At 39.5% G+C, this 16,561-nt stretch overlaps 1 long non-coding RNA gene across 3 annotated transcripts in view; it reads left to right on the forward strand.

Moving 5' to 3' along the window:
* LOC116822837 (uncharacterized) overlaps positions 1–16,561 on the forward strand; it is a 355,840-nt gene that overhangs the window by 98,337 nt on the left and 240,942 nt on the right. For 2 of the 3 annotated variants that reach the window (XR_012655327.1, XR_012655325.1), the window contains exon 3: positions 8,153–8,232. This is a non-coding gene — a long non-coding RNA (uncharacterized LOC116822837). Of the gene's footprint in view, positions 1–8,152; positions 8,233–12,637; positions 12,749–16,561 lie in introns of all 3 variants that reach the window. The other variant, XR_012655326.1, reaches the window with a different exon arrangement.

Consider the following 16,561-nt stretch of genomic DNA (forward strand, 5'->3'; position numbering starts at 1 on the left):
TTTGAGGACTTCAATAACTCAGTCAGATGTTATGGGTCTATCACAGGAGTGGATGGGTAAGGTTCTGTGGCCTGCAATGTGCAGGTCAGACTAGATGATCACGATGGTCCCGTCTGGTCTTAAAGTCTATAAGCCCTAAGCAAAACTATGGATCCCTTGTTCTCAGACCCAGCTCCACCATAGCCTGCACTCTCATGTCCCTTCTCCCCCCTCTACCCCCAATCTTCCCTGCCCTAAGCAGAGTTCTGGTGCAGGAGAGAATCATTTAGTTCTCATAGTCTCATCACAAGGATTAACTTCATCACCATGTGTGCTAGAAAATTTAAAAAAAATGACTTGAAAGCTTAGTTTGAGGAGCACGAGATGGCATCATGCAGGAAACATAGTCTTACCCAGCTGCTGTGAATTGTCCCTGTTCAGTCCAACTGTATTTTCAAAGTGAAGAAATGGTCTTTATGAAATTATTTAAACCATAAGAAATTTTCTGGTATATACTTGTGCTTGTAATAATAACATGAAGGACATTGCCTGCAAATGACTTTTTTTTTTTTAACCTTCTTATGCCTGGATTCAAAGCTATGCTATATGACCTACTAATATAACACAGCAAGATCTCCAGACTCAGGTTCAAATAATTCATTTTACAAAATAGAAGCCAACCTCTGTAAAGTTTATATTTTTCCTGTATGCCTCAAGAGCAACCTCACCTGTGAGGTGAAGAGACCACCTTTCATGGAGAGAATGGACAAAATCAGTCATTGACTTTCTTAGTTCATTTCTGGACCCCTGCTAAGCAAACATTGCAAATAAAGCCAAGATCTAGTTGCTGGGCTCAGTTTATGAAATAACAAAAGGAACAACTTGAAATCATCTAATATATTTCTCTTGGGACCTTATTTGCATGAGGTTTTGCTAGAAGTGAATGATCTGAGCTAGAGCTACAAAAGCACCTAAATTGCACCAGTTTATATGTAGAATGGCTTGAAACTGAAACATACAACCAAGCCCTCATCAAAAGAAAAGAAAATGGCAAAGCTGTATATGAAGAAAGCTTTCCATGGCCTATTAAGCTCATTTAAAATAATATCTTTATTACACATCTGTCAAACCCACAAAGCAAAGATTTCAGAGCTAAAGTTGAAAATCTGGACTCAAGCTCTGGGCCAAATTCATCCCTAATGTAAGCCTATTAAAGACAGAAGTTAAGTTTGGAATTACTTTGGGGTTTTCTGCTTAATGCAATCCAGTTCTCTCCTGCCCTGTACCTTGCATAGTCATTTACGCATTTGCAAAGTTAGTACAAAGTCACTAGCAGCAAGTCACTATTAAATCAGAATTCCCCATTCATTTAAACCTGTGATAGCATTTTATACTCACTTTTCACATGTAAATAACTACACAAGGTATAAGGGAGCAGAGAATCAGGACTACTGAAGTGCCATACTTAAGTTTTGCACAATTTGTTTTTAAAAAGGGTACACTGAAAAGGTACATTTAAAAATGGTAAATCTGAAACACAGCAGTGGTGAATCACACACTGTATGTATGAAAGATCACTCAATAGCCTGAATCACATGAAGAATTTATAAGAGCAAGTTAAAGCATGAGTCACTAACGATACTCAGTCTAAACTGTGGCTCTTCTAGTTTTTATGGACTTAAGTCAAAGACTTCAAAAACTATTTTTGAATTTGTATAGATTAATTTCCATAGGTATTTTTCATTTTTATTTAAAAAAGAAAAATCCTCAAAGAGTGCTCCAACATAACTAACCTCTTAAACTCCTTAGATAAATATTTACTTGATTCAAATTAATGTCTTTTGGCAAAGTATGCACAGACTTTTAAAGCTTGCATTATTAACTAGATTATGTTTGTGTGTATTCAGGGGCTTTTCAATAAAGTATTTCTTTGACCCATCAGTCTGATTAGTAATATAAAAATGCACACCCACAAAAATGTACACCGACTTATTTTTAGATTATATTCAAATGTGTAGTTCTATTTCTCTCATCATTGAGCATCACTGCCACTTTTCAGACCTTAATGTCTTTTCAATTCATTGTTTCTCTAACTTAAGTATCAAAAGGACAGATCCTAATTAAATGCAAAAATTGAAGGGAGTGTGTTAAAAGGGGGATTTGAGCACAGAGAACTTCTGAAGTCATGAAACTTCTAGTTCCTGCCCTTCTAACAACTTTTAAAATGCTTGCATTTTAAGGAAAAAGAATGAGATTCACTACTGAATTATAAACACAATTTTAAGTTTTGCATTAGAGCACAGTACAGCTAAATTAGAGCTCACTTGGGGAGGAGGGGGGAAGTTTCCTAATGGAAACTCTGACAAATCTTTAACTGTACCAGCATGAATAGGGTACTACTAAAACTGTAGAATCCATACCAGTCTCAAAATAGATGGATTTGGGTAATCCATGATCTTTAGTGTCAAAATGATGCCACAAATAGCAATTAAACTAATCCCATTTAGATCTAACATTGAATTAAATGTATTTTCATTTTAGAAGGATAACAATCAGAACAATGATAAGCATTCTCTCTCTGCCATTTCAGTATTCATTTATTGAACCCTTTTAGCTCAACCAGAATACGGGGGAGGTCATTTGACTGGGATGGTTACTTCTGTTGCCAACTCACTCTCTCTCTCTCCACATACCTATAAAGGACATGTTGCCCTAAATGAGGATAATTATTTCTGCATAGTTGCTGTCAGCACTGTGTTCCCAAAGAAAGACTCAACTTTGAGAGATTCTGGTCAGTGTCACAGCTAAACCTGACTGGAGAGGCATAGTGGATAGAGCACTGGACTGGAATTCAGCTGGTTAATATCACTCCCTCACACAAAGAAATCCATATGCAATGGGGGGAAATCCTGTTCAGTCTCTGTGGGTTCCCTTTTTGCTATTCTGCTGTACGAATAGGGGGAGGTTTTCATAGAGAAGGCCAGCGGTTACATACCTCCTTTGTTGCAATGGACAGGGTGCACAGGGACAGGGGTTCTGTAGCTACACAGATATTTTTATTCACCCCTACAACTAAATTGCTTGTAAGGGCTGTCTTATAAATATCTTTTTTAAAATCTGAGATAAAAGTAGTATTGTACACATTAGATGGGCATTTTTACATGCATCTCCATTATCACCAGAAAAAGACAAGTGGTGTAGTATCTGCTTCAATATTTCTCTTGTGCAAAATAAATTTACATAAAGTTTTTCCAACAAAACTAATTCCCTCTGAGTGAACAAATACCCAAAAGAGGGACCCAACAATAAACCAACACAGGTACTAAGTCTTCAGAGACTATTATAAAACAAACTAGTAAAATTATCCCTTTTCTCCATAGCTATTACCTAGAGATGGGCACTTTGCATGTTAAAAAATAGATAGTTTTAAAAGAAGAAAAATTAAATGGACTTCATTAGAGTTGACAGAGTGGCATCCTTTGGAACAAAGTACTTTACGACAGATTTTATCTGCACAAATCTAACAAAAAAAATTTTTGTGCAGAACCGATCAAATGTGAAAATTACTAAATTTTCTCTGGAGCCAAGGCTACAGCCATTTGTGGCTTGGCTAAAAGGGACCTGAAACTCAAGGAAGTCCCTCACCCAATTCTTCAGATTCCTGACACTGTGTTCCCAATTCTGAAAGGTCACAATAGTCATCTCTACTACTTCCTCTCGCTCTCATGAAGGCAATCACTTTCACAATATCTATCCACTAGAGCAAGGGTAGACAACCTATGGCACACGTGCCAAAGGCGGCATGCGAGCCAGTTTTCAGTGGCACTCACACTGCTGGCTGTGTTCATATTTTTTGATAAGACTTTATATAGAACATATCAGGAATGGTATAAATAGCAGATCCATGGCCAAAAGCAGCTGATGACTTTGAAAATACCTCACAGTTAAGGCCCATATACCTATGCTGGGCTATTTGTGCAGGTAGGTGGGTTTTGGTCAGGCTGAGTTTACGACGCATGAGTTTAAACAGCCTGATTCACTGTGGGATTGCATTTAGGAGGAAGGGCAAATGGTCATGTGTTAATAGACTAGTGACTTTCATCCGCAATGGCAGCAACACAGTAGAAACTGACTCAACTGAAGCTATGTTGAGATCAATCCTGAAACAAGCCTAGCCAGCATCTCGCAAATTAAGAAGTTGTATATGGACATGGAGCATAATCTGTCCCAGCATGACTGTAACAACTAGTATTATGACAAATTTGTCTTGGATATGGGCTACTTAAAATGTAGGTATTTCCTTCTATATCCTTTCTTCTATTTAAATTCTAAAAATCTTTTACATATTTTATCCTGCCAATATTCTTTAAAAAGAAAACTGGCAAAAATTTGACCTTCAGCCCCAATACCATGGGCTGCAATTCCTGATGTGCCTGAATTCCACAAAATGTCAGATGCAACCAAGTCTTACCACCTACATGACAAATTGCAGGAGTTATTAATCTCATTGAGAATGACCTTCACATTTTTAAAAGAAGTCCTCCACCTTGATACAGCTACAAATGGAAAACAACTACAAACAGAAAACAGATAGGGAAAAAAATATTATTTGCAAGCTTCCAAACAAGTACTTCAAACAAGTGAAAATAAATAAGATGTCAAATACTATTTTTTTAAACAGATGCATGTGTCCTTTTGACCTGCCACTCACAAAAATAAGGCTTAGGTATCAGTACAGAATACGGAAATAAATATTTTGATTAGAAAAATCTGTTTTTATAGTCTGTTATCATTAAGATTAAATGCACTTTAAATGTGTTTAATGTAAAGTAAATGGCTTGAATTGTAAGACCATAAGTAGGTTAATAGACTGTAGGTAATTAATTGTAAGTATATTTGATGCTAAAATCATGATAAACTTGAATATGGGCCTAAGATTACATGCAAGAGTTTAACTATTGTTTAAAATGTAGTATTTTGTAGGATGCATTTTAGTAATAAATGATTAATTTATTTTTGCAATTTAAAAGGCCTAGCTTAGATGTTCATCAGAAACATGAATACATTTGTTCGAGGAATGCTTTTTCTAAAATTTTAGAAATGCGACAATATATTGTATATAACCGTAAGCTGATGTGGAATTTTTATTCTCATTACATTAAAGGCCTTTAAATTGCCAGAGCAGCATAAAGCGAGTTTGATGCAAATAAGACTCAAGCCCTATATTCTTTAGAGACATATTGTGGGGTCTTTTTTTATTTTATTTTTTTTTAAAGTAATAAGATATTATGCACCTTAAACTACCACATTCTCGAGTGTCGCTGATTTCTGCTAGTATAATGGGTATCGGCTATTTATAACGTTCTTATTTATGAATGTGTTATACCAAAGTTCATTTAATAACTGGCAGAATGACCCAAGTCTGAAAGCCTGACAGAAATTAAAGGCATTTGATTTCCTGCACTGATTTGATCCTGTTTTCTACATAATAGAAATCAAGTTGGGTTTTATTTCTGCTGTGACATCCACTATCAGAGCAGAAGTTCTACGACAAAAGAATTGCTACGGTGAAGCATGTACCCCTGCCTTTAGCAGAAAGCTTACAAATTATTTTCTTTAAAATCAAATCTGTTTTCATGTGCAGTATTCCAGGAAAAAAAGAAAAATTTAAAAAACCCTCAGAGAATATAACAATCAGACCTTCCCAAATGCAACTGTAATTTACCTCTGTCTGATCTTTCATATTTCTTTGATCAAAGACCATGTTATTTTCAGTAAGTTACAGAATTTTTGAAGCGCTAACTTAAGAGTCAGTGCTGCATTGTGCTGAGCTTTGGGAAGCTGATGTGAGGACATGTAAAACAATCTCCAGTTACATTTAAGAGAACCCCAGGTCCTCTTGAAATGGAAAATGGGTAACTATTCCCAAAAAAATTAACTGTACTTGATTTTTCCTATATAATTAGATAACTGAAACGCAAACCAGCCAATTTAGCCTGACTTGCACTAAAATTTTGGGAAATTAAGTAGCAAAGTGACAACAACTGTCAAAGTTGAATACATTTAAAATATGTTTCCTAGAATGGTCTGCTTCCGTCAGAATCTGCTTTGGCCAAGGACAGGACTGAGGCTCAGGATCACAGTGTGGATAAAAATAGATTTTTTTTAAAATCAGCTTTTTGCTTAAAATGTAGTACAGAAAAAGAGTTTGTACTTGGGATTATGTCTGTGGTCACTATCCTTGGACTTCATGTGTTCTTGGAGTCTCCAAATTTGGAACAAGCACCAGAGGTGATTTTTCATGCTGTTGAGCTTGAAACTGTAGCAAGATAACAAGCTGCTGGCTGCCAGTGCCTGGACAAGCCGCCGGCCCACCAAGCGCCAGGCTGGTCCCTCAAGTTGCCAGCCCCTCCTGGCCCTGAAGGCTGCCCCTGCCAGGCCTGAGCTGCTAGCGTCCCGAGTGCCAGCTTCTTCCACCCCTGAAGGCCCCCCTCCCCACCAAGCTGTCAGCCCCAGAGTGCCTGGCCAAGCCTCCTCACTCCACCGGCCGCTTGCTCTCCCTGTCCCAAGGAGGAGGGTCGTGGTGAGCAGTAGGGACCTTCGGGGAGGGAGGAGGTGGAGTGGAGGAGGAGGTGGGGGTCTCAGAAGGGGTGGGGCCACCACAACCCAGGTGTCCCGCGGCGGGTTAGCAGCAGTGCCAGGGGAAGGCTAAGCCTTCCCTGGTGTATTGTGCCCCCTGCCCATGATGCCTGTTAAGAATAGTTAGAACTCTAAACATTCTTGCTTTGGTCAGAGGGAGTTAAAACCTCAACCTTAAATGAAAATATTCTTAAGTGTGCTGGTATCAGAGGTGTTATTGTAAACTTTATAAAAGAGAGCCAGATATTTGTGAGTGGATTTCATATGCTTCATTTCTTACTAATACAGAAATAAAATTGAGAGCAATGCAGCTAATCCCTTAGATTGTACAGGGAATGATGCTTTGCTTTCTCTATTTAGGGTGAGACTGACAACTGAGGTAGCTGTATCACAGTGACAGAACACTCCTCCATGTGTTACAGATTGCTAGGAAATTGGATAGGACCTCCTGTGAGAAATTGTCTCTCACCTTAGTCCAGGATAGTTCTGTGATATACATAAGGGGGGGAAATGTGTGATATGGGTTTTATTTAAAATAAAATGTGTAGTGGTGTTCATAAAATCAGTCTCCCAAGTATATTATTTAGTAGTACCTTTTCAGTGCCCTAGGAAGCATGATTTGCCCACCAGGTTTAAGGAGACATGCTAGCAAATATGGAAGAAGATTGCATTGAATCTGCAAGGTTAATTTAATAGCTTACCGTATGCTTATTCTCTCTAGTAATCAAGGAAATGTATCTAACATTAACACAGTAGAATCTGAGTAGTTTTACCAATTTAATACTTGATTAGAAAAATAACTTTTTTTCTGCTGTGTTGTCACTTTTCTGAGTTGCAGAAGCTTGTCTTATTTGTGTGATGATAATATAGCCAGAATATAAATCTGGAGAACGTTGTGTCCAAAATTAAAAAATATTTTTTATACGAAGACAGTTTAGGAAGATAGAGCTTTCCAACTGAAATTAAAAATAGAACAAAGCTTTGAGAAAAACCATATGTTTCACATTTAGAATAAACAAGTCATTCTCTCTGTAAAATATAACCGTTTGCAAACCATTCTTCCTTTTCCTATGAGAACCGTAAAGCTGCTTTTTCTGCTTTCAGTGTAAATGAACAAGAACAAGCATCTCTCTGGACGCAGCATAGGAGACAGATCTTTAAACTTAAATGGCTTTTATTTTTATTCCATTTCATAGCAGACATATCTGGTGAATTCATTGCTGGTTTCTGCTTTAATTATTATTTATCATTATGATTTATTTTTCATTTGTTTTGCCGTGAGTTTTCTATCCAAAATGAAGTCATCCTGATCTCATTAATTAATACACCACAATTCTGTCTGAATTTGTGGAATAAAACACTTAATTAGCTATACAACACAGAGCCATCCCAAAATAATAATTTCAGTGGAAACATATAAACCAGTTTTAGCAAATCTTTATTTTTCTGCATCAGTTTATTGGTGTCCTATTGAAAGTTAGTTTTGTGGTTTTGCATAATTTGACATGCCTATATTTCTCTTTTAAATGTACAGGGAATTGGCCATATCTCTTCCTTTTGCCTGGTTGCTGAAGCATTGTCACAGGACAGCAAGGATTGATGAATATTCTTCAGGTAGGAAACTGGCTATATGCTTTTTAGTGTGGAGGTTCATTAATTTTTCCCACAACTTTGCCTTCCATTTTTTTCTGGCTATATTCCAATAGTAGTTGTATTTATGTTACAGCAACAAAATGCCAGTAAAAATATCAAAAAGTTCCATCTCTTGCTCTTTACATATGTCTCTATTTAAATCTGTGAGAACTTTTTTTAAAAATGTGGTGACTCTGATAACATATGATACAACAAATTAATAACTGAAGGATTTACCAGTTAGTCTGTTTTATCTTCTTTTGTTAGCCCACCTGTCCAAATGGAATCTAGTTGCTTCAGGATGTGCTGCAGAAAGCTCTGCTTTGCTGACCCAGTCTGGGTGTGCACAGAAATGTAGTGGAATTTGTCCCTTTACTGAATATTTTTCCAGTTCTTTCATATAGGATGTTTGGGTCATAAACACCAGTCCTTCAGTTGAAAGATCAGATAAGTGGCTGTATTTTTTTTGAAAATGCTAGTGCAGCTGCATGGATGAACTGACTGGGGGCACTACAGTATATTTAGTGCCTCCCTCTCTGCAGGGCCGGCTCCAGGCACCAGCGAAGGAAGCAGGTACTTGGGATGGCCAATGGAAAGGGGCGGCACATCAGGGTCTTCGGCAGCAAGTCCCTCAGTCCTTCTCCTCCTCTTTGAGCTGCTGCTGAAGTGCCACCGAAGAGGAAGAGAGGGAGTGAAGGACCCGCTGCCGAATTGCCGCAGAAGAATGAAGCGGCATGACTGAACTGCCACCGAAGTGCTGCTGATTGGCTTTCTCTTTTTTTTTTTCTGCTTCACTCCTTGCGGCGGCAAAAAAACTGGAGCTGGCCCTGCCTTTCTGGACACACAATCCTATCACCTCAGTAAGAAACTATATGGTTTGGGCCACTGTTGTCATGTGTGGATTTCTGAAGGTGTTGAACAATTCACTGTCATCTGAGATCTCTTAAGTGTGACTAATGTTCACATACAAGAAACTTATTCTTTTAAAGACATTTATGTCTATAAAAGGTTTGCATAAGAGTATTCCTACATATTCATGATGTTTCTTTGCACAGAATAGCAAAAGGCAGATATGCCTTTGAAACCTTAAAGCTGATCTGGAGAAGCAGAAACCTGGCCTTCCAAACTCAACTTTGAATATTTAGCACCATTGTAAAATCTGTCTTACTATATGGTGCTGAATTTGGAGACTTATCAAGACCTTACTATCTAAAGTTCAAGGTTTTATAAACAAAAGCCTTAGACAAATTCTGAACATTAGATAGCCAGAAAAATATCTGAAATGAATTGCTCTGGAGGAGGATGAAACAAACTGATAGGACAGGACATTATGGAACAAAAGTGGGTGGGTAGGATGCACATGGAAGAAATAACCAAACAGCCTAACAAGACACATGTTGGACTGGAACCCCCAGGCCAAGAGATGACAGGATAGACCAAGGACAACTTGGAAATACACAGCAGAAGCAGAACTGAAAGCTATCAAATAGACATGGGAAGGAGCCAAGACTGCAGCAAGAGACTGCCAAAGATAGAAGGCAGTAGTGAAAGCCCTATATTTTGTATGGAAGAAAAAGGCATAAATTAGCCTCTCTGCATGAATAAATGTATTTAAACCCCAATTCTGTCACATGCACAAATGCTCTTATGTTGTTAAATCATAAGATTATCAGTAATACATGTTTGTCTAGAATGCTGGATGCAAATAGAGCTTTGTGATTGGTTGTCATACCTGTGCAATAATGCCTATTCAGTGTATAAAGGGGACAATTTTTGCCTCCTGTTTATTGCTGAACTATATTTCAGGTTAGCCAGGAGAAACTCTAGACCTTGAACTTCAGTGTGATTTTTTGGTGCTGCTTGGGTGGTTAAAGTAACTCAGCTTTTGGCCTTGTTGCTATAAATACCTCTCAAGGATATAATTACAAAAATGTGCCCTGCCTGTTGGGTCTCATTGCTTATGAGCATGATCCAGCACAAACCCCAGAAGGCCACAGAAGCTGGCACCTTAGAAGGCTAACCTACTCAGCAGAAAGGATAACTTGTTGCCCATATTCCAAAACAAATGTTTTAAAACTCAGCACTGTGGTAGCAGGGAGTTGCAGAGCTAGCCTAGGGCAAGGAGACTAAGCATTCAAACGAATGAGTTTCCTTGCTCCCACACTTCATGACTCCCAGCAGTCTCAGAGCCTGCTGGAATTATTTCCTTCTCAGACAAGAGTAGGGTATTGGACAGGCATTGGGCTTGGCCTACTAGACAGGTTTAAAATAAACAAAACTTTCTAGAAGTGAAATGAGAGTCATGGGCTTCCTTGACTCACTGACTGCTAGAATTCAGCAGAGAGGATGAGCCAGTCTAATCTTCTCCTGATTATCCCTCCCTTTTTTCCATGTACAGGGATAGTTTTGGGTCTGCATGGCCCTTCCTATTCTGTTTAACACAGCTCTTTTCTGGAGCTCTTTCAGAGAGAGCATGATACTATTGGGCTGCAATGCAGCTCTTTTAAAATTCTTCCCTGGCTGACAGACTCCTAGTTCGAAGGACGAAGAGCTCATCTCCAGTGAAGAGATCAGGGCACTCCCTGCACAATCCAAGGTGTGGAGGGATTCTGAAAGATGCTAAGAGTCCTCAACTCCCAGCCAGCACATTGTAGCATAAGCCTTATTGCCGGCAAAAGGGCCTATCTATGTGTAGTACTAAAGCCATGTTTTTTCTCTCTAACTTTATTTTAATTTTTTTCTTCTAATGCATAACAATGAGGTTCACAGAAATTTTGGGTAGGTGAAAGATTTAAAAAAAAATGTGTTACAAATCCAATCCACTGAGTGAGTACACATGTAACATGTTGAAGGTACAGCAGCCAATGGGAACCCTTCACATGTCCAGTAGACTAGATTGGCTGCTGCATCAGAAGAGTAGACTGATTAAGGGTAAATCAATATTAATCTTAACCCTCATGCCAGAAATAGCCAAGATGAAAAAGGCTATTGTCATTCTTGTGGATGAGCCTCTTTAATATTGCAAGATTTGACTCTGAGAAATGAGGTGTTAACTATTTGGAAAGATTCTCTAACTAGAATAGGGAGCCAAATTTGCCAAAAAGCAGAGCTAGCTAGTGGCAGAGGGCAATAATTCAGTGTCGTGTTGATCCTACAAGGTTGGCAAAGTCCGTTTGGGCAATGGAGTTGGGATAGCTGGATAATGGAGGTGTTGGGCCTCTAATCTGATCCTGAACACGGAGCCAAGTTATTGCTTGTAGCATTTCATTTTGAGCACATCTATCCTTGTTTGCTGTTATCCCTGCCTACACGCTGAACAGAAAAGTTTAAGGCATTTCGTATTCTTATTCAGCTCTTCAAAGTGCTGGGCCTTCTCTAGGCTAAGCTGGTGAAGTGAGTCGTCATAGGTGGGTTGAGAGTGGGATGTGACATTCACGTAAGTCCTTCCTCACTGAAAAAATGATTTGAAGTTTGACTGTTCTGATGACTCATATGGGAGCTCATAGTACATTGCAGGACTCTCAGTTAGAGAAGTTTTGGGTCACTTGCTCCTTAAATGTGCTGAGGCTAGATAGCTTGTTCCTCTGCCTTCTATCTCTTTGGAAATAAGGACATTGCTGTTAAAATATGTCTGCACTAGAACGAGGGGATGGGATTCGATCTTTAGTAGAGTGCAAGAAGGTGAAAAGCCTGTATAAAAAGTCCTTGACCCTATTAGGATCGTGCATGTGTGGTTTGTTTGTGAGGTTTTTTGTTTGTTTGTTTTGTTTGAGTCAGCCACCGGAAGAGGAGGAAAAGTTCTGCTGTTACATTCTGCTGAGCAGGAATGGATGATCGAGGGATGGTATGTGTTGTGCAGGGGCATGCACGTGAATTAAAATTTCACTGCTTTTGGAGGGGCATATTCTGTGCCCCAGCCATGACCCTGGGGCCCGAGGAGCTGGTTCACCTCACTGCAGCCCTGGGGTTGGAGGAGCTGTCAGCTCCAACCAGGGCCGGAGGAGTTTTGTGTCCCTGCTTCCCCCTTTGCGCACACTCCTGATGATGCAAATGTTTGGCAGTAGAGAAAATGAGTTGGCCAGTTTGATTAGGCTACAGTGAAATAAGACTTATCCACTAATCATGGATGTATGTATATGAATGTAAGGAGCTGGGTTGTTTCTTGCCAGAGACTTAATAAAATTGGAAAAACAGAACAAATTTTCTGTGGCAGCATATAACTAGACTGCAAACTTTGGCAGGATTTTAACATTTTAATATTGTTTGAAACTCTGACAATATTTATATTCAGCTGTGAATCTGAAGTTGGAATAAATGAGAAGTAAAAATTTTTTTATATTCTTCCTGATGCTAATGTGAGGTAACATGAAGTTTTTTGTTTGTCCAGTATAGGTTCAAAGCAAGAAATTTGAGAATCTAGAGGAGCCAAACAAAGATAAATAGTGAGCCAATTTTCCAAACTGGCAGTGACATACTAGGATTTGGAAGAAGTACGCTTGTAAGCTTCCTTTATTATTATAACCTCTTGAACAGAATAATTCAGTCCAAATAGGTATAAATGCTTTCCAATGGAGAAGTTTATGACCCTAATTTCTGACTGAAATGCTCACAGTGTAAAAAAAGTGGTGTGAAGGAGCTAAATGGAGAAGACGGTAGTGGGCTAAAGCTTGGTGTAGATCAGGAACTTTGAGTTAGAAATGTTGTATGTTTGGGAGCTTCTGTCCTTTGCAAATACTTACTAGTAGATTCAAGTGGCTAAATTCACTTTGGAAACTGGTTTTCAAGTAGGACTTTAACAGAAGCCTCTTAGATCTTTAATAGAGGGATGCTAAGGAAAAATAAAATTCTAGTAGATCCCTGAGAGTTACATGATGCCTTTCTATAGACCGTACCCTTCTGAAGCTAATGGAGCAGCACACCAAATACTTGTCTATAGTGTATGCTGAAGCTGTTTATAATAAAAGATCTGTTCTAGGGAAAGATGAACAAGATCAGAGTGTAGAAGAACTGGCCCAAATGCCTCAACTGCAGCTCATGTAAAGATCCTCTTCTTCCTCAGTATGATCCTGCAGTAGGTGCCTGGTAATCTCCCATAGCGTTAGAGCAAACAGTTGTTCATTGGCAGCTGGGCAACACACGCGGATTTTTTTTAATGAAGGGGGTAGGTATCATGTGGATCTGGCTAGAGGGCCTGTCTGAGGGCTGAGAGTTCAGAGAAATGGAGCCACCATTCTCTTTCTCTGTATGTACCTCAACTCCCTAGCCACATGCCTTTTCTCAGTCCAGAGCTTCAGCCTGTGTCAATCAATGTAGCTCCTTTTTACACCAGCTGTGGTTCCTGCTTTTGGTTTCTACTCCTGCAAGTAAAAAGTGATCTTATTTTACCATTCATGTTTCATGTGGTAATGGATTTTGAATTATGTTGAAGTAAACTAAATTATAGCTAGAATATGTAACAATAGCGAAAGTTAAGGTTTCTTAAGTATTTGCATTTTAATCTTTTTCCATTTGCTTGTAACTTTTTGAAACTTTTATCTTATAATTTAAGTTTTCCAGGCCTGGCCTCTGCTGAGAGTGATTTTTTGGAAAGTATTGAGTGAATAGAGTTTAGGCTTTATTTTTTTTTAATATGAGAAGAGGGGGAATATACTTCTCTCATTATTTAAAAAAAAGAATCTTCTGACATATGAACCACCCAGGTGCTATATTGTCTGAGGGAATAAAGGTGAAATTTGGCAGAAGTGTCTTTTAGTATCTTAATGAAAAATTGGGACAGAACATTCTAGTGCTATTGTCTTAATACATCTCAACTTTATCTCTGGCCTCTTGTTCGTATGTGTTATGATACAGTGCATTTATCCTAACACATGCTATTATTTTTCCATTATCCACAAATCATTCAGTACATGTATTGGACGGTGTGCAGTGAATGAGGCAGGGCTATTGGGGATCCATTTTTCATTGGCTGCTTCTACCATAGCAAAATTTGAACTTACAGAAATTCTGCACTGGAGCATCTCCACTGGTATAGTATGTAATGTAAGCAGAGTGCAGACATTTTTACCTGAAGTCCGCAGCACAGCAGAGCCCAAAGGCAAGAAATAAGATCTACTAACAGAGCTGGTTGTTTTTCCTAAAATGTTTTACATTATTCCCCCCCAATTCCATTGTAAAGTCCCATCCTTCCAGCTTGAGGAGGATTGAAGGAATTTCCTTTAGAGGCTGCCATAATCCTTCTTTTGATCAATTTGAAGTACTGCTCCTTCCTCCAGGGCCTGAGAGCATTGTGTCAAAGGCACTTCAACCACCTATAGCCTGGGAGAATGAGACAGGGGCTGAGAATTGAACCCAGGTCTGTATATCAGTGCAGAATACTCGCCTCTAAGCAAATGGCACAGCATTCTTTATTTTTAATTTCCCTTTAGCCTTATTTTTGCTTTCTGCTTGTGTATCTCCTTCTTGGACATCTCTGTCATGCCCTGTCATTATTTGTTTGATTCTCTTTTCTCTTTCCACCTTCAATGAGATGACCTTTGAATTACTTTGATGATGACGCATCATGTGCCAGGAACGGAGAACTGCCATTAAAGTTAATAGTGCTTCCCGGGGACCACATTTGTAGTAATAAGACTTGCAACAAGGCATATGCAATTTTAATTTGCAATACAATATTTTAATTGTCTGAAGAGATGACTGTTAAAATATAGTATGGCAAATTTAAATTCACTTGTGAACTGCTGCAGATTTTCTTTCCCCAAAAAAATGGCCGTTGGGAAGGCCTATTTTTTTTAATAGTGAGTCACTGCTACTGGCTCAGCAGTTTAGTCAGTTTGGCAGTACTGAAGGTGGCTCTGAGTTGCATGTCTTCTAGACGGTCCAAGTCATCTTCTGTCTGCTTTGGCAGATATGCTGGTAATTGTCTGAAGCACAGACAAGTTAATGTGTTGAACCCTGCAGCAGTTGGTTCCTGGAATTCTTCAGTTCGTAACTTATACTGAAGTACCTAAGTACCTAAAGAAAGGGATCTTTCTGGCCTGAAAGCCTGTGTTATAAATTGCTGCTTGTTCCAGTTGAAAGTATTTCATTATCTATCTTGTGTAGAGTTTCCTGGGGATTAATTATGGTACAAAGACTCTTGCAGCCCGACCTCAGATGATAGGTGATGTGGAAGGGCTGACTGCATTGTTAAGTAGTCACAAAGAGTCTTGAGCTTCAGGAACCCATTCTAGGAGAGCAGGCAGGGGAAGGGTCCTTCGTTTCGTGTCTCGCCCAGAAGACCTCATGCTACCAGTGCTTAATACACAAAATGGTGGCACGTGAATTTTTTTTCCTCCAGGTTTGTACGTGTGTGGGGGGGAGGAGACATGCCATCTAAACCACTTCACCTGGAAAATTTATCCACGCATGTCTAATGCGCCTCAACTGAAACAGCAGGAAAAATGCACTATTGTTAAAGGCATGTAGCCGGTTTGAAAATCACACTTCTCTGAAATTTGTTACCTAGTATTGTTACAAGAAACACTTAGGATCATGGGCATTCGGTGACCCGGCCATTGCAGGAGGCTAGACCCCGGCCCCTCCCCCTTGTGCCCATGGTCCTGCCCCTCCAGATCTGCCCCCCTTCTGCACCTCCCCCCTGCAGGAGACCAGAGCACCCCCACCGCAGCCCCCAGCACCAGGTGCCCAGCCATGCAGAGCGCTCTGAGAACCACAGGAGGGGGCCTGGCCTGGGGGCAGAGTGTGGGCGGGACTATGCTAGGCTGTTTGGGAAGGCAAAGCCTACCCTTACCTAAGATACCTGCCACTAGGGTGACCAGACAGCAAGTGTGAAAAATCAGGACTAGGGGTGGGGGATAATAGGAGCCTATATAAAAGAGAGACCCAAAAATTGGGACTGTCCCTATAAAATTGGGACATGTGGTCACCCCACCTGCCACCCATGCTTAGGATGCTATAACTGAAAGAGATTAGGAACTTTTTCTCTATTGTTTGTTCTGTGAATTTGATAGTACTCTGTGGGTAAAATCAATTAAGCCTTGTTCCTACAAACACTTACACATGTGCTGAACTTTAAGCACATGACTAATCCCATTGAAGCCAAAACTATGAAACATAGTTACAGAAACTAATAGCACTGCTATTGTGTATAAAGTTCAAGGTAAGCGTGTTTGTAGGACTGGGGCCCTAGTCATTTCCCCCTGTCCTCTGTGTGTTTTTCACATAGCAGCGGGATAGAGACACTCATTCTGCAAATAGGAAAATGTGATTGTAAATCCACAAAAATAGGTGGAGTGGGGTAGGAATAATGATC

This window comes from Chelonoidis abingdonii, chromosome 2 (assembly GCF_003597395.2).
Source record: "Chelonoidis abingdonii isolate Lonesome George chromosome 2, CheloAbing_2.0, whole genome shotgun sequence".
In the NCBI taxonomy this organism is placed as follows: Eukaryota; Metazoa; Chordata; order Testudines; family Testudinidae; genus Chelonoidis; species Chelonoidis abingdonii.